Raw genomic sequence first — 24,521 nt, forward strand, 5'->3', positions numbered from 1 at the left:
CCACTTGAATATGCAGGTCCAGTAAATAATCAGGAAGGTAAATGGACTGTTGGCCTTTGGTCTTATAAAGGGCTTGGAGGGAAAAAATGCTGTACCGTGTATAGTTTACTGATGAGATCACATCTGATGCACATCTAGTTCTAATCTCCCTACTTAAGGAGAAAACTGGATAACTGATTGATGATTCACTGGGATGATTATAACACAATGGCGTTGACTTCTAAGGATAGGTTAGTCAGGGTGGTCAATACTCAATGGGAGTTTTGAAGAATTATCAAAACATTCTGAGAGAATTTACAAAAGATACTGAGGGGAATTGACAAGGTAGATGTTGAGAGGATGCTTCCCTGAACAATATAAATCTAAAACTTAGGTGCTGTTTCAGAGTAAGGAACTAAAGTTACACAGCATAGAAACCAGTCCTTTGGCCCACCACACTAACCTTTTTTTCCCCATCTTCTCTAATGCTACTGTATTTTATTTGCCTGTGTCAGCCCATTCTTTGACAGTTGAAAAGAGAATTGCTCATCTAACATGGAAATGGGGAGAAGTTTCTTCTCTCAGAGTTTCATGAAGCTTTGGAATTCTCCACCTTAAGCTTACGTTTTGCTCTAAAGGGGAGTTATGAGGAACCAGCAGAAAAACAAATCTAGAATCAGAGGAGCTTTGACCTTATTGAATGGTCAAGCAAACAATAGGCCACAAAGCCTCCTCTTGTTCACCCTCAAGTTCCCAGCAGATAAATCTTGCAACATTGTCACTGAGACCCCTGAAGTCCCTCTATCTCATACTCTGCTTTCTCCCCAGCAGAACTGCTCGCAGAGATGGGCTCTTTAAATTACTGGTAAACAGGCAGGCAAAAAGCCATTATTCAGTTTTCGCAGCCTGCATGTCTCCTGTGACCCCGTGCATATATACCCAACTCTGCCCCACCCTACTCAACACTGGCACACTGATATCTCACACCCTATCCTTGGATCCAAGCAGAGGTTTAAAGGAATATGAAGACTCCATGCTACAAATTCAGAAACCTGGAAGGGGAAGGAGATTATGCCTCATGTATTTTTTACCCCTAACCCAGTGATGTGGAAGTCAACTGGAAAACCCCATCTGTGATCCTGAATGAGATCTCATAATTCAAACAAGGTTAGGAGCTGCTATTCTAGACAGCATGGGTTAGGATGATCCATGCTGTTGCCTTCATTTACCTATTCATTCTGGTGCTGATATAGTACTGAGGAAATTCTGTTGCCGTTCTACCTTCACAATGTACTGTATATTGTCATCATTTGCTCAACTCGAAAAAGATTATTTTATACAGTAGGAAGTTAAAAATATTCAACTTTAAATGGAGATTGGCATACATATAATGTTTTGAATGAAGATTTGAAATTGGTGCTTGGTAGCATTTAAAAATGTCAATGTTTACTTAGTAGAACTAGTTGACACTCCCTGCTCAGTTATAAGATGTATTACTGACCTAGGTCGGCCACTTGGGCTTCATCACTGGGATCTAGGCTTGGTTGCTTCTTTCTCCTCTGTAATAGTAGATCTATATTCCCCTCACTTGTACTTTCTTTTGCTATGCTCTGCTGAAAAACTTCAACTGGTGATTGGACAGTCTCAATTGTGACACGTCTTGCTGGTTTCTTTTTGCTGATTCCTTTGTCAGATTGATCCTTTGTTTTTGAATTTTCCTCACATTGGGTTCCATTTCGATTTACTGATTCGGTACATGCCTGCCTCTCCTTAGCTGCTTTGGAGTGCTCTCCCTTTGCTGAGGAGCGGCGTCTTGTGGCTTTCCTGCTCCCTAAGCTATCTGTGTCATTGCATTCGTATTCCATTTTAAACACTGCTATATACAGGAAATCAGGGGGCTCCTTTAAAGCAGGGTCCATGATCATACCTTTACAGAAAAGAAAATAATAGGTAAAACACTCCATCATCACCATGCTACCCTAATATTCATACTCTGCAATATTTGAATTTAAACCACAGCTTGATGGAAGGGACATCAATACAAACTTAACATGAAGTTATTTTGCAGAAAAAGAGTACTATTCAGATTGCTGTAAAAATTCGACTGTGTTAACAAGAAGTTATTTAAATATAGGAAACTAGAATTTGACCACACATATGAGGGTGACTCATTTAAGGACTGGGTGGCAGAGCGAAGTAGGGAAGGATGCGTGATGAGCTAGACGATGGAGATTACTTTGCTACAGGTTCAAGACAATAAGTAGATTGTAATAAATTAGAGACAAGATTAACATTTACATTTAAAAAGTTACAATAGTTGAATTTGTTTTCATGTCCTCAGGATGTGCCAATGCTACACCTACATGTAGTACCATATGGAAATCAGCAGTTAATTAAAGTGAGGAAGTGATAGATAGGAGCTATATAAATACAAGTGTTGCCATCACTAGGGCAGCCTTACTCTTTTTCAGAGTCCTAAGGCATCGTTAACACTTAGGAGGCAAAGTGCGCCTCCATTTAACACCAAGAGAGAGGCAGCGTTGCAGCCAGTGAATCACTCCTTCAGAACTGGTACCATGTTAACCTAATAACAGGCTCAGGCTGAGGCTTGATCCAAAACCAGAGTCAGAGACAAGTGGAAATCTGCACTACCAGACTGACACCCGAAGTTAGGAGCATTAAAACTGAATGTTGAATTACAACTCTGGATTTCAGAGGAATATCTTCTATTTTTACTGTTTTTTGCAATAAATCCAGAAGAAAAGCCCACAGGAAAAGGAATAAATTTGGAGATATATTGCTAAATAAATAATATACTAAGTATGTAAAATGGGTGAAATAGTTACCACAAACAGCCAAAGAAAAACCATTTCTGCCCATTTCAATCTGACATTGGGATCATAAAGAAACATTCATGAAGTCAATGAACTGTTCTTTATCCGCTCACCAATGCGTAAAATTCCCTATAATTATGCACTAGCTTTTAATTCAACAGGGAGATCAAACTTGACTATTTTTGCAACTTTGATGATTTCCAGACTTTCCAGCCTACTGCACTGTAGAAAATGCAACAACCAACTTATGCAGTTGAAGTTAAAACTCTGGCATTATTGGTAGAGTTGCTGACTCACAGCTGCAAAGACCAGAATTCAATCCTGACTGTGGGTTATACCTTTGTGGAATTTGCACACTCTCTCTGACCATGTGAGTTATCAATCTACTTATCCATCTATTTATTCATTTTGAAATACAGAATGTATTTATTTTGAGATACTGGCCCAAAGAGCCTATGCCACCCAGTTACACCCATGTAACTGATTAATCTATGAATCCATATGTCTTTGGACTGTGGGAGGAAAGTGGAGCACCCAGAGGAAACCCAGGCAGTCACAGGGAGAACATAAAAATATCTCACAGACAGCAGTGCAATTGAACCCCATTTGCTGGCACTGTAATAGCATTAGACAAATCACTACACTACCATGCCAGCCAGTTCCTCAATTCCTTTCCTTTATTCCATTGTTCTCTCCTATTATACTTCTTCTTCTTCTTCTTCACCCTTTCACCTCTTCCACTTATTAACTCCTAGCTCCTTATAATTCCTTTCCTTCCCACTTTCCCTCTCCAAGTTCAAAGTTCAAAGTAAATTTATTATCAAAATACATGTAGGTCACCATATACAACCCTGAGATTAATTCTCTTGTGGGCATACTTAATAACTCCAAAAACCATAATAGAATCAATGAAAGACCATTTTTTCTTTAGCAGTTTGATCGAGGCACAACTGTGCAGGTGCATGGACATCAGTCAGTTAGACCGGTGAGAAGAATTTAAAAAGAAGACAGCTTGATAGAGTGGGTGTCAGAGAAGTGGGCGTCGGAGTAAAGGGATCCAGAATAGGAGCACTTTGGCTCAATGGGGCTTCGGCGATAACGCATCTAGGCGAAGTAAGTTACTTGTGAAGAATTGGAATACGAAGTATGTCTGTGAGGCTGGTGTTCTTAACTAGGTGTCAGATGTGGAAAATTCAAGAGACTCCCAGCCTCCCGGAAGGTCACATCTGTACCAAGTGCGTCGAGCTGCAGCTCCTTTGGGACCGGGTTAGGGAACTGGAAATGCAGCTCAACAACCTTCGTCCGGTCAGGGAAAGTGAGGAGGTGATAGAGTGGAGCTATATGCAAGTAGTCACACCTAGGCCTCGGGAGACAGATAAGTGGGTAACAGTCAGGAGAGGGAAGGGCAAGAGTCAGATACTAGAGAGTACCCCTGTGGCTGTCTGCCTTAACAATAAGTACTCCTGTTTGAGTACTGTTGGGGGGAGGGGGAAATGACTTACCTGGGGGAAACGGCACTGGCCGTGCCTCTGGCACAGAGTTTGGCCCCGTGGCTCAGAAGGGGAGGGAAAGGAAGAGGATGGCAGCAGTGATAGGGGACTCTATAGTTAGTGGGGGGGGGGGGTCAGACAGGCAATTCTTTGGATGCAGGAAAGATACTTGTAGATGGTAGTTTGCCTCCCAGACGCCACGGTCCAGGATGTTTCTGACTGCGTCCATGATAGCCTGAAGTGGGAAGGTGAACAGTCAGAGGTTGTAGTACATATAGGTACCAATGACATAGGTAGGAAAAGGGAGGAGGTCCTGAAAGCAGACTACAGGGAGTTAAGAAAGAAGCTGAGAAGCAGGACCACAAGGGTAGTAATCTTGGGACTACTGGCTGTCCCACACGACAATGAGTATAGGAATAGTGTGCGGAGAAGGATAGATGCGTGGCTGAGGGTTTGGAGCAGTGGGCAGGGATTCAGATTTCTGGATCACTGGGACCTCTTTTGGGGCAGATGTGACCTGTACAATAAGGATGCGTTGCACTTGAATCCGTGGGGGAACCAATATCCTGGCAGGGAGGTTTGCTAAGGCTATTGGGGAGAGTTTAAACTAGAATTGCTGGGGGGTGGGAACCAAACTGAAGAGATGAAGGAAGGGGCGGTTGTCTCACAAATAGAGAAAGTAGAGAAAGTTTGTGGGCATTGTGAGAGGAAGGACAGGCAAGCGATAGAGAAGGGATGTGCTCAGACTCATGGTTTGAGATGTGTCTATTTTAATGCAAGGAATATCAAGAACAAAGCGAATGAGCTTCGAGCATTGATCAGTACTTGGAGCTAAGATGTTGTGGCCATTACAGAGACTTGGATGGCTCAGGGGCAGGAATGGCTACTTAGAGTGCCAGGCTTTAGATGCTTCACAAAGGACATGGAGGGAGGAAAAAGAGGTGGAAGCATGGCACTGCTGATCAGAGATAGTGTTACGGCTGCAGAAAAAGAGGAAGTCATGGAGAGATTGTCTACGGAGTCTCTATGGGTGGAAGTTAGAAACAGGAAGGGGTCAATAACTCTACTGAGTGCTTTTTATAGACCACCCAATAGTAACAGGGACATTGAGGAGCAGACAGGGAAATAAATTCTGGAAAGGCGCAATAATAACTGGGTTGTCATGGTGGGAGATTTTAATTCCCCAAATATTGATTAGCGTCTCCCTAGAGCAGGGGTGGGCAGACTTTTTGACTTGTGGGCCACAAAGGGTTCTAAAATTTGACAGGGGGGCCGGACCAGGAGCAGATGGACGGAGTGTTTTGGTAATACACCTCATAAGAGAAAATAAAATTTCATGGGATACGTAGAAAACATGTGCTTTAATTTCGATTGAAAATGAACAAATGCATTGCAACAAAATATCTGTCTTTGAAGTCCCATGGTATTTAACTATTTATTGAAATGACTTTTAAAACACTGAAAATTAAATGAATAAAATACAGCTTTTTTAATAGTAACAGTTATTATTTTAAAGCACTGAAAATTCTGTTATCCTTCAAGATATTATCATCATCACTCTCCTCCTGACTGTCTTTATTTCAAAACAGTAGGAGATGCAGGTCTACTTGTCCTGCTCCTTCTTATTCAATTGTCCCCTGTGCCAAAACTCAACAACGACCAGCACAAAGACAGAACACTGACAGCGCGCCAGTATGCGGAGCGCGTTATTTGATCTGGAGCGCATTTTTTATTTTGAGAACGTACGTGCACCTGCGCACTACTCATGTCCATCACTTAACAGAAATGACATGTAACATGTAAGGCTTATTGAAAAAATATTTTCAAATGCATTTTTTACATAACACAACGAAGAAACTTATTTTTAATTTCAGTGGGAATAGTGTTGTTGGTCTCCCTTTTTAGCCAGCGCATCAAAGTCTGGATTTAGTTTTGTTGTGGTGATTCTCAGGATGGATCTGAGGTGTTAGTCAGTTAACTTGGATCTGTTGCTGGCTTTGTTGATGTTCATGACGCTGAACGCCTGTTCACACAAATAGGTCGAGCCGAACAAAGAGTAAAGCGCAAATGTGGAGTAATACGCTGTACCTCAACAAAGGTCAATGTGTAGCGGTGTGCTATATGCAGCGCTAAAATTACGACACGGAGTCAGTAACTGCAGTCGAAGAAAAAAACTTTATTCGAAATCCCCAGCCTCACTTTTAAGCCTCCCTCAACCTGCCCCCATGGCGCAGAGGCTCCAAAGCTCTGTGCTCGCAAATCCCCGCAGGCTATCTCCCTTAGCCTGAACGCTGGCTAATTGTGAGCCGGTTCGGATGTGCCAGGAAATGGGTCGCCACAAATATATATAGAGTGCGTCATCTATTGGGAAAACGCCAGAATTGCGGGGAAAAAACATTAACAAGGTTTATTAATATAATGTCATCAAGTTCTGCGGGCCAGATTAAAAAGCTTAACGGGCCGCATATGGCCCGCGGGCCATAGTTTGCCCATGCCTGCCCTAGAGCAAGGGATTTAGATGGGGTGGAGTTTGTTAGGTGTGTTCAGGAAGGTTTTCTGACAAAATATGTAGATAAGCCCACAAAAGGGGATGCTGTACTTGATCTGGTTTTGGGAAATGAACCTGGTTAGGTGTCAAGTCTCTCAGTGGGAGAGCATTTTGGAGATAGTGATCACAATTCTATCTCATTTACTGTAGCATTGGAGAGGGATAGGAGCAGACGAGTCAGGAAAACACTTAATTGGAGCAAGGGGCAATATGAAGCTATCAGGCAGGAATTTGGAAGCATAAATTGGGAGCAGATGTTTTCAGGGAAACATACGGCAGAAATGTGGCAAATGTTCAGGGGATATTTACATGGTATTCTATAAAGGTACGTTTCAATGAGATAGGGAAAGGATTGTAGGGTACAGGAAGCATGGTGTACAAAGACTGTGGAAAATCTCGTCAAGAAGAAAAGCTTGTGAAAGGTTCCAAAAACTAGGTAATGATAGAGATCTAGAAAATTATAAGGCTAGCATGAAGGAGCTTAAGAAAGAAATTAAGGGAGCCAAAAGGGTCCATGAGAAGGCCTTGGTGAGTAGGATTAAAGAAAACCCCAAGGCATTCTACAAGTATGTGAAGAGTAAGAGGATAAAATGTGAGAGAATATGACCAATCAAGTGTGACAGTGGAAAAGTGTGTATAGAACTGGAAGAGGTAGCAGAGGTACTAAATGAATACTTTGCTTCAGTATTCACCATGGAAAAGTATCTTGGCAATTGTAGGGATTACTACAGTGGCCTGAAAAGCTTGAGCATATAGACATTAAGAAAGAGGATGTTCTGAAGCTTTTGGAAAGCATCAAGTTGGATAAGTCACTGGGACCGGATGAAGTATACCCCAGGCAACTGTGGGAGGAGAGGAAGGAGATTGGTGAGCCGCTGGCACTGATCTTTGCATCATCAGTGGGAATGGGAGAAGTTCCGGAGAATTGGAGGGTTGCAGATGTTGTTCCCTTATTCAAGGGAGGGTGTACAGGTAGCCTAGGAAATTATAGGCCAGTGAGTCTTAGTTCCGCGTTTGGTAAGTTGATGACAAAGTAAAGGGGCATGGGATCCAAGGGAATCCAAGTTCTGTGGATCCAGAACTGGCTTGCCCACAGAAGGCAAGGAGCGGTTGTAGACGGGTCATATTCTGCATGGAGGTCGGTGACCAGTGGTGTGCCTCAGGGATCTGTTCTGTTCTTTGTGAAGTTTATAAATGACCTGGATGAGGAAGTGGAGGGATGGGTTAGTAAATCTGCTGATGACACAAAGGTTGGGGGGTGTTGTGGATAGTGTAGAGGGCTGTCAGAGGTTACAGCGGAATATCGATAGGATGCAAAACTGAGCTGAGAAGTGGCAGATGGAGTTCATTCCCAGATAAGTGTGAGGTGGTTCATTTTGGTAGGTCAAATATGATGGCAGAATATAGTATTAATGGTAAGACTTTTGGCAGTGTGGCTATCAGAGGGATCTTGGGATCCAAGTCCATAAGGACTCTCAAAGATGCTGCACAGGTTGACTGCGTGGTTAAGAAGGCATATGTTATATTGGCTTTCATCAACCATAGGATTAAGTTCAAGAACTGAGAGGTAATGTTACAGCTGTATAGAACCCTGATCAGACCCCACTTGGAGTACAGTGCTCAGTTCTGGTCACCTTACTACTGGAAGGAAAACTATAGAAAGGGTGCAGAGGAGATTTTAAATGATGTTGCTTGGATTGGGGAGCATGCCTTATGAGAGTAGATTGAATGAACTTGCCTTTTCTCCTTGGAGTGAAGGAGGATGAGAGGTGACCTGATAGAGGTGTACAAGGTGATGACAGGCATTGATTGTGTGGATAGTCAGAAACTTTTTCCCAGGACTGAAATGGCTGACATGAAAGGGCACAGTTTTAAGGTGCTTGGAAGAAGGTACAGAGTAGATGTCAGGGTTAAGTTTTTTTTATGAAGAGAGTGGTGAGTGCGTGGAATGGGCTGCCGGCGACGATGGCGGAGGTGGGCACAATAGGGTCTTCTAAGGGACTCCTGCATAGGTACATGGAGCTTAGAAAAATAGAGAGTTATGGGTAACCCTAGGTAATTTCTAAAGTACTTACATGCTTGGCACAGCATTGTGGGCCGAAGGGCCTGTATTGTGCTGTAGGTTTTCTATGCTTCTAAGACAACACTCAACAGGACAGCAAACAGCCAATGGGCAAAAGACAACAAACTATCCAAATATAAAAGAGAGAGAAAAAAACATAAATACACAATAAATATTGAGAAGATGAGATGAAGAGCTCTTGGAAGTGTGAGAACAGTTCAGTGATGGGCCAAGTTGAGTTGAATGAATTTACCCCACTGGTTTAAGAGCCCAATGGTTGAGGAGTAATAACTGTTTCTGAACCTGGTGGTGTGGGTTCTGTACTTCTTCCTGATGGTAGCAGTGAGAGGAGAGCATTGCCTGGTTGGTGGTGGGGGTCTCTGATGATGTATGCTGCTTTCCTGCAACAGCACTTCACATAGATGTGCTGAATGGAGGGGTGGGCTTTACCCATGATGGACTGAGCCAAATCCACTACTTTTTGTAGGATTTTCCATTCAACGGCATTGCTGTTTCCATACCAAGATATGATGCAACCAGTCAATATACTCTCCACCACAAGTTTGACGGAGTCTTACTAGATGTCATACTGAATCTTTGCAAACTTCTATGCAAGTAGAGACACTGCCGAGTTTTTTTTTGTAATTGCACTTACATGTTGGGCAGGTTCTCTGAAATGATACTCCGAGAAATTTAAAGTTGCTGAATCTCTCCACCTTTGATACCTGATGAGGACTGGCTCATGAACCTCTGGTTTCCTCTTCTTGAAGTCAATAATCAGCTCTTTAGTCTTGCTGACACCACTCAGTTAGATTTTCAATCCCCCCTCACCACCTTTGATTTGGCCTCTCTTGCCTATACTCACCTGCCAAGTGGGAGTCTCTTAAAAGTGAAATATTGAGCACAAAGCTAATATGACATGTTAAGGAATATCAATAGTTGGTTAATGACAAGAAGGAAAAACAAGCAAAAAAATGGTGGAGCTCTTCATGTACATCACTGCTGAAGTGGTTTTATAAGGAAATTAGATGAACAAACATGATACAAAATATCTCTGGCACAGAAGATTAAGCAAATCTCAAGGCATTTTATATGTCCATTAAGAGCAAAAGCATTGTATACGTTCATTTAGAGCTAGAGGGTAACCAGGGAAAGAATGGCACCCATTAGGAACAAAGGAGGCAATCGGTGTATGGGCAAGAGGATGGAGAAATCTGTTAAGAGAATATTTTTCATTACATCCACAAAGAAGAAAGAAAGTTGGAGATTTCAGTTGGGATAGAAAAATTCAAAAGCATATTAAGATTAAAAAATAAGATCACTTAGTGGTCATGAAGGCAGTAAACCCCTATGGCTTGATGAAATGTGCCGCAGAATGCTGTGGATATCTTAGTTCAAAGACCTGAAGGATAAGTCAGGGAATAATACACAGGTTGTCCAAAATCTATAGTAAAAAATTTACTGGGAAAACTTTTGAAGATTTGGGACTAATCTACATTTGTAAAGACAAAACTTGACCAGGTAGTCACAACGTTTTGTTGGTGGGAAATCCTGTCCATTAGAATGGAGTTTTTTGAAGAAATGACCATATATAGTACTGCATATATGTAATGCCCCCGGTTAAGATTTCTACTGCTCTGCAGTAAGGTAGTTCATATTAGCAGTTTTCTGTAAAAGCAGTGTCCATGCTAGAAAGTGTGTTCTGGCTTCGGCTAATATAAGGAGCAACTGTCCAACTTAGGAATGTGTGTCAGCAAATCAGGATTGTAGGATGTGAGAGAAGCTTCTAAAGAGCTGTGGGGAAGAGTCTTCTGAAGAATGGTAGTCTGCTTTGGGATCTTTTGGCCGGAGCTGCGGAGTGGAACACAAGGGAAGATGCCATTGTAAAGAGAGTCCCTGTTCCAAGAAGTGCTTTGTGCATGTGAATGGCTCCAAGGAGGAAGGGCCAATACTCCCGAGAGAGCCACTTCATTCCAGATGATCAAGGTGAGTTCTGAACGTGGCGGGTTCTTTCACGCAGACCATGCCAGACGCGAGTAAAGAGATACACCTTCAACTACTCCGGTATGAGCTCTAATGTTATGTGCACATTGGACTGGTTTAACCGTAATGGGCACCTTTATTTTTCTGTAACTGTTTGTTGAAGTTGAAAATTTGGTAAATATACTTCCTTTATAATTTTATGTTGGTGTACCATCTGTCATTTCTGAGCTACCGCTAACCATGGATGGGGAGTATTTACACAGCTTTTGCTCAAAACGAAGTTCATTTAATTGGAACATATTTGATGTTCCTGTTTGGTTGAACACCAAATCATACCGACTATAGACATATTTTGTTTATGAAACGTGGTCTTCTCACCACTGAATCATGTGGCTGTTAGCAGAGTTAGCAAAGGAGCCACGTCTGTATACAAGCCCCAGTGAGGGGGGTTACATATTATATATATTTATTACCTATATAGTTGCAAGAAAAAAAAAATCGAGAACCCTTTGCAATTAACTGGTTTTATATAACCATATAACAATTACAGCACGGAAAAAGGCCATCTCGACCCTTCTAGTCCATGCTGAACACTTACTCTCACCTAGTTCCACTGACCCACATTCAGCCCATAACCATTCCTGTCCATATACCTACCCAATTTTACTTTAAATGACAATACTGACCTGCCTCTACCACTTCTACTGGAAGCTTGTTCCACACAGCTACCACTCTCTGAGTAAAGAAATTCCCCCTCGTGTTACCCTCAAACTTTTGCCCCCTAACTCTCAACTCATATCCCCTTTTTTGAATCTCCCCTACTCTCAATGGAAAAAGCCTATCCACGTCAACTCTATTTATCCCCTTCATAATTTTAAATACCTCTATCAAGTCCCCCCTCAACCTTCTACACTCCAAAGAATAAAGACCTAACTTGTTCAATCTTTTCCTGTAACTTAGGTGCTGAAACCCAGGTAACATTCCAGTAAATCTTCTCTGTACTCTCTCTATTTTGTTGACATCTTTCCTATAATTCGGTGACCAGAACTGTACACAATACTCCAAATTCGGCCTTACCAATGCCTTGTACAATTTTAACATTACATCCCAATTCTTATACTCAATGCTCTGATTTATAAAGGCCAACATACCAAAAGCTTTCTTCACCACCCTATCCATATGAGATTCCACCTTCAGGGAACTATGCACCATTATTCCTAGATCACTTTGTTCTACTGCATTCTTCAATGCCCTACCATTTACCTCCTATTTGTATTATTCCTACCAAAATGTAGCACTTCACACTTATCAGCATTAAACCCCATCTGCCATCGTTCAGTCCACTCCTCCAACTGGCCTAAATCTCTCTGCAAACTTTGAAAATCTACTTCATTATCCACAACACCACCTACCTTAGTATCATCTGCATACTTACTAATCCAATTTACCACCCCATCATCCGGGTCATTAATGTATATGACAAACAACATTGGACCCAGTACAGATCCCTGAGGCACACCACTAGTCACCGGCCTCCAACCTGACAAACAGTTATCCACCACTACTCTCTGGCATCTCCCATCCAGCCACTGTTGAATCCATTTTACTACTTCAATATTAATACCTAACGATTGAACCTTCCCAATTAATCTTCTGTGTGGAACCTTGTCAAAGGCTTTACTGAAGTTGATATAGACAATATCTACTGCTTTACCCTCGTCAACTTTCCTCGTAACCTTTTCAAAATATTCAATAAGATTTGTCAAACATGACCTTCCACGCACAAATCCATGTTGACTGTTCCTGATCAGACCCTGTCTATCCAGATAATTATATATACCATCTCTAAGAATACTTTCTATTAATTTACCCACCACTGGCGTCAAACTGACAGGCCTATAATTGCTAGGTTTACTCTTAGAACCCTTTTTAAACAATGAAACCATATGAGCAATACACCAATCCGCCAGCACTATTCCCATTTTTAATGACATTTGAAATACTTCTGTCAGAGCCCCTGCTATTTCTACACTGTTACGTCTGTAGCCCCCTCTTTTGTGAGAATCGCAAGATCACTGTTGGGTTGGGTCAAGGAGCCCAGGAAATGGGAGAAGAGACGTGAAGGCTGTCTCGTTTCCCCGGCGATGTAAAGCTACGGGACATGGCCATTGTCTCTTGGAGGCCAATTTGTGGATTGAGATGCTATGCTACGTGATCGCCCTCAGGCAAAGTGGGCTGGTTGAGGGAGAGAGTGCACACCCCCAACCTGATTGACATCTGCGAGCCTGCGAGTCAGGATAAAAGAGGGTCTGTAGGAACAGCCCCTCAGACACACCAGAAGAAACGTTAAGCGACCACGTAACAGCAGGAAGTCATCTGAAGGAGGCTACGTGCGTTCAGTTCCGTTGCTGGAATTGGTGGCTGGAACCACGGAAAACGGCTTTTAGCTAACAATGGGGAAACCCACTCCCCTGACTCAACGGATTGGCATCCTAAAAGACCTGGGCAAGTTTTAAACCGCCGCTCTCTTAAACCCAAAACGCTGCAGCGTGAACGAACTAACAGTGACTGTTATCTTTCCATCGGACAATACATTATCCCCTAGACAACGATAGAGCTATTTCTTATTGGTTATTATTATACCCGTGCTTTAGATTTAGTATCGACGACGTATATTATCTGTAGGTTTGCATTAATCTTATTTTTGTGCCCCTTATCAATAAATACTTTTAAAAATAGTACCATCAGACTTCAACGGACCTCTCTATCTTTGCTGGTAAGTGATCCAGTTACGGGATTTTGTAACAACACTAACCTCCCTCAAGGTCCTAGGGAATATCCTGTTAGGACCCGGAGATTTATCCACTTTTATATTCCTTAAAGGTGCCTGTACTTCCTCCTCTTTAATCGTCATAGTTTCCATAACTTCCCAACTTGTTTCCCTTACCTTACTCAATTCAATATCCTTCTCCTTAGTGAATACCGAAGAAAAGAAATTGTTCAAAATCTCCCCCATCTCTTTCGGCTCCACACATAGCTGTCCACTCTGATTCTCTAAGGAACCAATTTTATCCCTCACTATCCTTTTGCTATTAATATAACTGTAGAAACCCTTCAGATTTATTTTTACCTTACTTGCCAAAGCAACCCCATATCTTCTTTTAGCTTTTCTAATTTCTTTCTTAAGATTCTTCTTACACTCTTTGTATTCCTCGAGCACCTCATTTACTCCATGCTGCCTATGTTTATTGTAGATATCTCTCTTTTTCCTAACCAAGTTTGCAATATCCCTTGAAAACCATGGCTCTCTCAAACTTTTAACCTTTCTTTTCAACCTAACAGGAACTTAAAGATTCTGTAACCTTAAAATTTCACCTTTAAATGACTGCCATTTCTCTATTACATCCTTCCCATAAAACAAATTGTCCCAATCCACTCCTTCTAAATCCTTTCACATCTCCTCAAAGTTAGCCTTTCACCAATCAAAAGTCTCAACCCTGGGTCCAGTCCTATCCTTCTCCATAATTAGACCGAAACTAATGGCATTGTGATCACTGGACCCGAAGTGCTCCCCAACACATACCTCCGTCACCTGACCTACTTCATTCCCTAACAGAAGATCCAACATTGCCCCTTCTCTAGTCGGTACCTCTAAGTATTGCTGCAAAAAGCTAACCTGCACACATTTTACAAACTCCAAACCATCCATCCCTTTTACAATATGGGCTTCCCAGTCTATGTGTGGAAAATTAAAATCTCCCACAATCACAACCCTGTGCTTACTACAAATATCTTCTATCTCCTTGCAAATTTGCTCCTCCAATTCTCGCTCCTCATTAGGTGGTCTATAATACACCCCTATAAGTGTTACTACACCTTTCCCATTCCTCAATTCCACCCAAATAGCCTCCCTAGACGAGCCCTCTAAACTATACTGCCAGAGCACCACTGTAATATTTTCTCTGACAAGCAACGCAACATCGCCTCCTCTTGTCCCTCCGATTCTATCACACCTGAAGCAACGAAATCTAGGAATATTTAGTTGCCAATCACACCCGTCCTGCAACCATGTTTCACTAATAGCTACAACATCATATTTCCAGGTATCAATCCATGCTCTAAGCTCATCCACCTTTCTTACAATGCTCCTAGCATTAAAATAAATGCATTTAAGAAATTCTCCACCTCTTCCTCTCTGCTTATCTCTAACAGCACAAAGAACTTTACTGTCTTCTTTTTCTTCCTTCTCCCATACATCTGTTCCTACACTCTGGTTCCCCTCCCCCCTCATATCTAGTTTAAATCCACTGGAGCCTCTCTAGCAAACCTACCTGCAAGAATATTTGTCCCCCTCCAGTTCAGATGTAAACCGTCCCGCCGGAACAGGTCCCACCTTCCCTGGAAAACGGCCCAATTATCTATAAATCTGAAGCCCTCCCTCCTGCGCCATGTCTTCAGCCATGTGTTGATCTGCACTATCTTACTATTTCTAAATCCACTCGCATGTGGCACTGGTAACAATCCTGAGATTGCTATCCTGGAGGTCCTGTCCTTTAACTTGGCACCTAGCTCCCTAAACTCACCTTTCAGGACCTCCTTACTCTTCCTACCCACGTCATTGGTTCTAACGTGGACCACGACAACCGGCTGCTTACCCTCCCTCTTGAGAATACTGAGAACTCGATCCGAGATATCACGGACCCTGGCACCAGGGAGGCAACAGACCATCCGGGATTCTCGATCTCTTCCACAGAACCTCCTATCTGTCCCCCTAACTACCGAATCCCCTATCACTACTGCTCTCCTCTTTTCCCTCCTTTCCTTCTGAGCTGAGGGTCCAGTTTCTGCATTAATTACTCATAAAATGTGGTCCGATCTTCATTTAAGTCACAATTATAGACAAGCACAATCTGCCTAAACTTTGTCTAATCATTCACAGTCCAGGCTGTATAGATACAAGGGTAGAACCTCCTTTAGCAAAAATAACCTCCACCAAGTATTTCCTGTAGCTGCCGATCAGACTTGCACAACGGTGGGGAGGAATTTTAGATCATCCCTCCATACAAAACTGTTTCAGTTCATCAATATTTCTGGGATACCTTGCATGAACAGCCCTCTTCAGGTCATGCCACTGCATCGCAATTGAGATAAAATCTGGATTCTGATGTGACCATTCCAAAACACAAATCTTCTTCTTTTAAAACCATTCTGTTGTTGATTTACTCTTGCGTTTCAAATCATTGTCTTGTTGTATCATCCAACTTCTATTAAGCTTCATGTGACAGACGCTGACATTCTCCTGTAAAATGTCTTGATACAAATTTGAATTCATTGTTCCCTCAAGATTGCAAGCTGTCCATGCCCTAAGGCATTAAAGCAGTCCCAAACTGTGATGCCCCTTCTACCATGCTTCACAGTTGGGATGTGGTTTTGGTGTTGGTCTGAGTAGCCTTTTTTCTCCAAGCACAGTGGTGTGAATTTCTGGCAAATAGTTCAATCTGTCTATAGAACATTGTCTCACCCAGAAGTGTTGTGGAACATCCAGGTGGTCTTTCGCCAACTTGAGACATGCAATAATGTTTTTTTTTGGAGAGCAGTGGTTTCCTCTGTGGTGTCCTTCCATGAATACTATTCTTGTTCAGTGTTTTTCTTATAGTGGATACATGAATTGAGATTTTAGCAAGTTTCAGAGATTTCTGCAGGTCTTTTACTGTTACCCTTGGGTTCCGAGTCACCTCCTTCAGCATTACACATTGTGCTCTTGGTGTGATCTTTGTAGGGTGCCCACTCCTATGGATAGCAGCAACAGTACTGAATTTCCTCCATTTATGGATAATTTCTGCTACTGTGGACTGATGAACACTCAGGTCTTTAGTAATGCTGATGTAGCCTTGTCCAGCTTCATGCATCTCTAAAATTCTTCTAAGGTTCTTTGAAAGTTGTTTTGATCAAGACATGGTGCACATAGCAGATCTTTCTTGAGAAGAGCAGGCTCTGTCAGTAACCTGACCATTTGTGTCTTTTTTAGAGGGTGGGGCACCTCTACAACCCACACGTCCACGCTCATCTCATTGACTGGAACACCTGACTCCAAATAGCTTCTGTGAAAGGCATTACCTCAGAGGTTCACATACATTTTTGAACCTGGACTGTGGTTGTTTAAATAGTGTATTCAGTATTGCCAAGAACAATTGTTTGTGTGTTTTTAGTTTAGGCAGATTGTGTTTGCCTATTATTGCAACTTATATAAAAATATATATACATATATTGCGTGTGCCTAAGATGTTTGCACAATACTGTAGTAATTTTATGTACTGCATTGTATTACTGCTGCTGCAAAAAAATCATGATACGCGAGTGATGATAAGCCTGATTCTGAGAGAGGAAGGGGGGGGGACAGGGTGAGGGGAATCATGGTTGAGAAAAGGTGAAGGAAGAGGCAAGGCAGCGGGAAACACCACAGCGTCTGTACTGTTCTATAAACTAACTGATTGGAACCAAACGATCTTGCCTGACATCTCAGGGCTGCGTGTGTCTGCACCCCTGCCAACCCTACCCACTACTGGCAGTCCTCCTCTGCCTACTGCCCCACACCTCTCCTGTGGTGCTCTACACTTGCTAACCCCAACATCCCTTGCTCCCTCCAGATTTACAAGTTTGCTCTCCACACCATGTTGACAAATACAGTACTGTGCAAAAGTCTTGGGCATCCAAGCTATAAATATATAGCTACAATGGCCAAGACCTTTGCACAGTACTGTACACTCAGCGGTAACTTTATTAGCTACAGGAGTGGAACTCAGTGTTGTCTTCTGCTCCTGTAGCCCATCCACTTCAAGATTGGACATGTTGTGCATGCAGAGATGCTATCTTGCACACCACTGCTGCCATATGTGATTATTTGAGTTACTGTCACCTTCCTTCCAGCTTCAACCAGACCCGCCATTCTTCTCTGATCTATCTCATTAACAAGGTTCTTCGCCCAAATTAATTGCAGCTCACTTTTTTTTTGCACCATTTTGCACCAGAGACATTGTATGTGAAAACCCCAGGAGATCAGCAATTCCTGAGTTACTGAAACCACCTTATCTGGCACCAACAATCATTCCACTGTCTATGCCACTTAGATCACATTTCTTTCGCATTCTGATGTTTGGTCTGAACAACTGAATCTCATGACCATGGACTACATGCTTTTGTACACTGAGTTGTTGCCAGACAATTCACAGATTAGATATTTGCATCAACAAGCAGGCACACTTAATAAAGTGGCCACTGAGTATATATGTATGAGGGCACTACAACTGATGTGGTTTTCATAGGACAGGAAAACCCTTGACAGCATCCCACATAGAATGCTGGTCCAAAAGTTATGTAATCTTATGTAATCAAAAGCTTATGTAATCCAAGGAAATGTAGAAAATTAGATCCAAAATTGGCTTAATACAGGAGACAAAGAATGATGACAGAGGACTGCCTTTGTGATTGGATACTAACAGTAAGGTGCTTGTTATATAAATGAACAACTTAGATGCAAAAGTAGGTGCACTGGAACATTTAGGGATCTTAGAAAAATTGGTGTTCTCCTTAAGAGTAATTCTAGCATACAGAATTATATTGATCTGTTGATGAATTGGGATAGATCAACGGCAAATAGAAATTAATTTTAAAATGCAAAGAGATATACCATAAATGATCATGTCCTGGAGAGTAACGAGGAACAAAGTGGTCTTCCTGTTCAAGTCCAAAGATCTCTCAAGTTGGGAGTACAAGTAGGTAGACAGCAAATCAAATACTTGCCTTCAATAGTCAGGTATAGGACTACAGGTCATTGGAGAGCTTGATGCAACATTACAAAACATTCATAATGCCATAACTGTAATACTGTACACCGTTCTGGTCACCACACATCATGACTGCATGGGAGAAATTGTAGAGAAAATCCACCAAGAGATTCCCTGAGATGGAATGTGATGACATAACGGGTTCATGTAAACTCTATCAATTGCAGTGCTTCAATGTACCTCTTTAAGAAAAACATTCAAATTAGACAGACAGGATCTCTTAACACATAATGCATGCTGACTATCCTGTGCCTTTGCAAGTGCAAATTAAGATAGACAGACAGATAGATAGATACTTTATTGATCCCAAAGAAATTACAGTGTCACTGAGGCATTACAAGTGCACAGATACACCAATATTAGAAGAGGAGTAAGAAGGAATGAAAATAAGTTACCACAAACATTCTAACAGGTGGGGTTCATCACTTCCCCAACTGTAGGTTGACTGATTAGACAGCCTAATGGCCGAGGAAAAGAATGACCTCATATAGCGCTCTTTGGAGCAGCGCCTTGTCTTAGTCTATTACTTAAAGTGCTCCTCCGTTCAACCAAGGCAGCATGCGGAGGGTGAGAAACATTGTCCAGAATTGCTAGAATTTCCTGCAGGGTTCTTTGTTCTACCACAGCCTCAGTGTGCCCAGTTTGACTCCTATTACCGAGCCAGCCTTTCCAATCAGCTTTTTGGGCCTTTTGGTATCACCCATGTTGATGCCATTGCCCTAGCACACCACCACATAGAAGATTGTACTGGTGATAAGACTGGTAGAACATGTGAAGGAGAAGCCTGCATACTCAAAGGACCTCAGTCTCTTTAGGAAGTAGGGATAGCTGAAGGTTGGGGCAGGGACTTGATATAGGTATACCATATTATGAAAGGCATCAATTAGGATGATAAGAAAACCTTCTTCATGGGAAAGACTAGAAGACCAGATGAGCAAGATGATTAGGAATCCAAGGAAAACCTTCTATTGGCCTCATAGGTGGTAAAAGCAGAGATACTCAATGTTTAAGCAGCATCTAGATGACACTTAAATAGCCAAGGCACAGAAGGCTTGGGATTAAATGGGATTAGGGAATAAATATTCAATGGCCAGAACTAAGCAGAATAACAGTTCAGTATGGACTAAGTAGGCTGAAGGGCCTGTTGAGTTGTAGTGCTCTATGACTCTATAACCATTCAAAACACAATGAAAGAGGAATATATTATTCAAATATATTGGGCAATTTTTTCTTTAATTCCACGCACAGCCTCCACAAAGCTCTCAGCTGGAATCTATTTGGACGTGTCACCAGCTTTGGATTTAAGGACTGGGAGGAACAAGTTCAGCTCTCCAATGTGTCTTGACATGTAGTGGCACATCATGCCACTGCACCAAATAAAGATTAAAAAAAGGGGAGGGACTATCAGTCAAGGGCTGCCTGTGCAGCAGATGTGTAAGAGGAAGAGAAGAACAAAAGGCCAGACGTCGAATTCCTCATCCAGAGAGCTAATTTATGAAGGGACAGAATTTAAGACTAGAAATTTCTCTCCAATGCCAGCACATCTTTTCTAGATGAAGGGCCCAAAACTGTTCACAATTCTCAAGGTGAGGCCTCACCAGTGCCTTATAAAGCCTCAGCATCACATCATTGCTCTTGTATTCTAAACACAGAAACATAGAAAAACTACAGCCCAATACAGGCCCTTCAGCCCACAAAGCAGTGCTAAACATGTCCCTACCTTAGAAATTACTAGGCTTACCTATTGGCCTCTATTTTGCTAAGCTTTGCCTTCCTCACCGCTGACTCAACCTGCAAGTCAACCATCAGGGCGTACTGCACAAGGACTCCCAAGTCCTTGCCTAATATTATAAATCTTTTACTGTATGATACAGAGACATACTGTGTAAAGTATCATTTACAACATCGTTTCCCGTTTAGAAAATAGTCCACACATTTATTTCTATGACCATGCATTTTCCAACATTGTATTTCATTTGCCACTTTCTTGCCGATTCTCCTAAAGGTTAAGCACCTTTGAAAATGGACTATTACTAAGCTTGAATGAGGTTTTTTTCTTGTTAAAGGAAGGAGAGTTACAAGGCTCTAACCCTCATTTTCAGAATTCAGGCATTGCTGAAAAGACCAGCTTTTATTAATCCTCTCCAGTGTTCTTAGGGAGAGGATCAGCCTTCTGAATCTTGGCACTGCTGTTGGCTAATGTACTCCCATAATATCATTGGAGAGGAACTTCCTAGATTTAGACCTGCCAAAGAAGAAACAAATCTATTTTCAGATTAGGTTGGTGCACATCTTGGAGGGAACCTGTAGGTGGTGATGTTCCCTTGCACTCATGATAGAATTGTGTGTTTAGGAGTGCTAAAGCCACAATACGTCTATGGCGGAGGGGAAGAAGGGGGCAAGAAAAAGGCAGCCTGATTTGCTCCAGATGGTATTAATCCTTTTTCATAAGTTATTGGAGCTTCACTCATCCAAGAAAGAAGAAAGTACTACATCCAACTCCTGTTTTGTAGCTTGTAGACAGAGGAAAGTTTGCCAAATGTAATTAGCCTCTGATTTGCTTGTAGGTAAAGATAGTGTTTGCCTGGTGACCCAGTTGCCTTCCTAATTCCCTCCAACCCAGGATGTTGATGGTAGGGGTCATAGCAAAAAGTAATGTCATTGTATTTATTGCAGGAGATTATCACTGTCTGGGACTTGTGTCACAAATTTAACATGATACTTGTGAGCACATGTCCAAAATGTTGTTGGAGTCACATTTCAAGTTTTCAATTTGACAGTGACTGGGCCCAGCATCTGAATCTCATCCCTGTGGAGGAGACCATGCTTGGTTATTGCGCCTCCTATTAGATATCTTAATTTTTCACTGCCATTCACAATAGGACTTGGTTACAAGTCCCTGGTCTGCAAACTCATAACTAAGTTTAGCATAATGTAACTCATGATGTCACTGCAGTAGGTTGGTATTTTATGTTTAGTAACTCCAGTGCTGCTTCTGACTTGCTCTTCTGCAGTCCCCATTGAGCCAGAGTTAATCATTGTGCTTGATAACAATGTCAGAGTGGGGGACACGCCAGGTCACTATGTCACAAGATTGCGGTGACGCAAGTTTCTGCAGCTGCTGGCCTGCAGCGGTTCATTTCTGTCTGATGCCTATCCCACAGAACAGGATGGAGAGTGCCCTAATAATGAAGGCAGAGTTCATATCCACAAGGATTATGTGCTAGTTACTCCTATGGACATGGACAGACCCACCTGCAACAGACTTCCAGCAGCATGGTGCCCACAGACACATGCTTGAGAGCTTTTACAGTTGTCACTTCTTCTCCGCCACCCTGCATGAATGATAGTTGGGGTGGAAATTGGGCCTAACAATTCTAAGAGTGGTAGTCTACCTATAGTGGCTAGACTATACAGGACTTTCCCGAGGTCATCTCACTCGAGTAGCAAATAAGAAAAAAAATGGGTAGCAAATGCATGAAAACTGTCTTCAAAAATGTGAGTAACATACAGAATGCTGGAGGAACTCAGCAAGTCGGGCAGCAGCTACGGAGGGGAATAAGCAGTTAATTTTTCAAGCCAAGACTCTGTACTGTCCTGCCTTTAGCCTTCCCCTGCAACTGCAAATTGGGGAAAAAACACACAGGAGCCATCTTCAGATAGCTTGCAGAACTCCATTTATGATTCTTTTACTGAATGCCACTGAGACATGCTGTGTTTTATCATTTACAACATCATTTCAACTTTATTGCATACTTTAAGAAAATCAAAAGCAAGAGCTGAATGAACAATAATCAGACAGGAAACTCAGACCTACAATGCCTTTGTAAGTGAAGTCCCAAGCTTCAAAGATATCTCAGATCCTGGACTGACTGAATGAATGCCTTCCTGGAAGGAGATTCCACAGATAACCAAATATCATTTTTAACCACACAGAATCACGTAACGTTTGACTAGATAATATACTGGCCTATTTATGTTCACCCTTTAGCACAACATCCTTGTGAAACAACCAATAGTCTATAATGCATAGGGCAGTATAAATACCAGCTCATGTACAATGACTACCTATCCTTCCTAACAGCAATTGCTCACACTGTAATCGTCATGGCAAAAATAGCCAAACTGAGTGATGAGGAATCCTCCCATGTTTCAGAGAACCAGAGATGCCGTGCAGTAGTAATAGGTCATGCAAAATGTGTTAAGAGGAAATTGTGGTAAATGATACTTTACACAGCATGTCTCTGTAGTTTTATAATATTAGGCAGAGCAGTATAATAATCGTTTGTACTTAACATTACTATTGCTTTTCAACTGCAATATTTAAAAACAACTAACAGGATGTTAAAGTGTTTTATGACATATTTATTTAGTCCCTGGTACAGTGATATATGCTATGAGTCTGTTACGCTGCTGCACGGTTTTCATTGCTCCCGTGCATACATGCATATGACAGTAGCCTTAATTTGATCTTTTCCAGTAAACGCTACCTGATATGGACACTACAATCACAGCATCTGTAGAACTATACAACATAGTCTGTTGTTCATCAGCTCTCCCTTGCTTTCCCTGTGTCTCACCTTGAACTCTCATCTTTCTTGGCTCCTTGCATATCTCCCACTTCCCTTCATTTCCTCTCTAGCACTTATGACACAGCTACATAGGTGCTTTGGAAAGGGAGGAAACAAAGCAATACTCAAATGAGTAAATTATAAACCTCCATTTTATAGATGAATATAGATGAATTTCAAGAACAGTTACTACCCCTCAACCATCAGGCTCTTGGGAAAAAAGGGAATTTTAAGGCCTCTATTATATTGTTATTTCATACTCGTCATTTATTGCTATTTACTATATCTGTACTTGCACAGTTTGTTTATGGCTAATGGTTCCTGATGTTTGCAGTTAACAGTTACTGTTCTATAGATTTGCTAAGTACGCCTGCAGAAAACAACCTCAGTGTTGGATGTGGTGAAATGTATGCACCCTGACAATAAATTTTACTTTGAACTTTGAATACTAGATAGAAGCAAACTAGTTGAGGTCCAGTATTTCAGAATATTATTTCTCATTTATTCCATTTACAACTAGTTCCCTTCCTTATAATTTCCTTGACCAGGAATGCCCACCATAAATATACTACTAGAATCAGAAAGCACCAGTTCTGGGTAGGAAAGAACATCAGTGGCGGGATATGCAGTTATCTTTAACAACAAGAAATAAATTTGAAAAACTAAACTGCTAAAGCTGGAAAACTGAAATAAGAACAGAAAATGCTAGAATTATACAGCAGATTAAGCAGCATATTTAGAGAAACAAAGTAATTGCTTCATGTAATTGGTTTTGAATTGTAATGGTCTACATTGAAGCTTCCCATGTATTGGGTGAGTTAGTTTAGTCAAGGAGAACACAAGGATCACAAAGTTTCAACTCATTCTTATCAAAAGCATTGACACATATGGTTAAACCATTCACAGGAAATTCAAGATCCTTGCATAATAATTTAGAATTTAACAACTACTTACGCAGAGGCTATCAGCCATTTTGGTATCGTTGGGAAACAACAGGATACTGTACTGATGTGTTGATGTTCATGTCTGTTCATGACCTCATGGCCTGCCCTCACAGCAGAAAATAACGGAGACCTTTGTGGCTGAGGATACAGTAACTAGGATGTGGCCCAGATGGGAAGTATGGACATTACAGGAGGTTGATGGTGGGGAGAATTGAGCAGAACAGACACTAAATAATCACCTATTAAACTGAAAGTAGATGAAAAAT

At 41.7% G+C, this 24,521-nt stretch overlaps 1 protein-coding gene across 6 annotated transcripts in view; it reads right to left on the reverse strand.

The window, feature by feature from the left end:
• The window catches only part of pnpla6 (patatin-like phospholipase domain containing 6), a 225,509-nt gene that overhangs the window by 109,978 nt on the left and 91,010 nt on the right, over nt 1–24,521 (reverse strand). The gene's annotated exons all lie outside the window — the stretch shown is intronic.

The sequence above is a fragment of the Hypanus sabinus genome, chromosome 16 (genome assembly GCF_030144855.1).
Source record: "Hypanus sabinus isolate sHypSab1 chromosome 16, sHypSab1.hap1, whole genome shotgun sequence".
Classification (NCBI taxonomy): domain Eukaryota; kingdom Metazoa; phylum Chordata; class Chondrichthyes; order Myliobatiformes; family Dasyatidae; genus Hypanus; species Hypanus sabinus.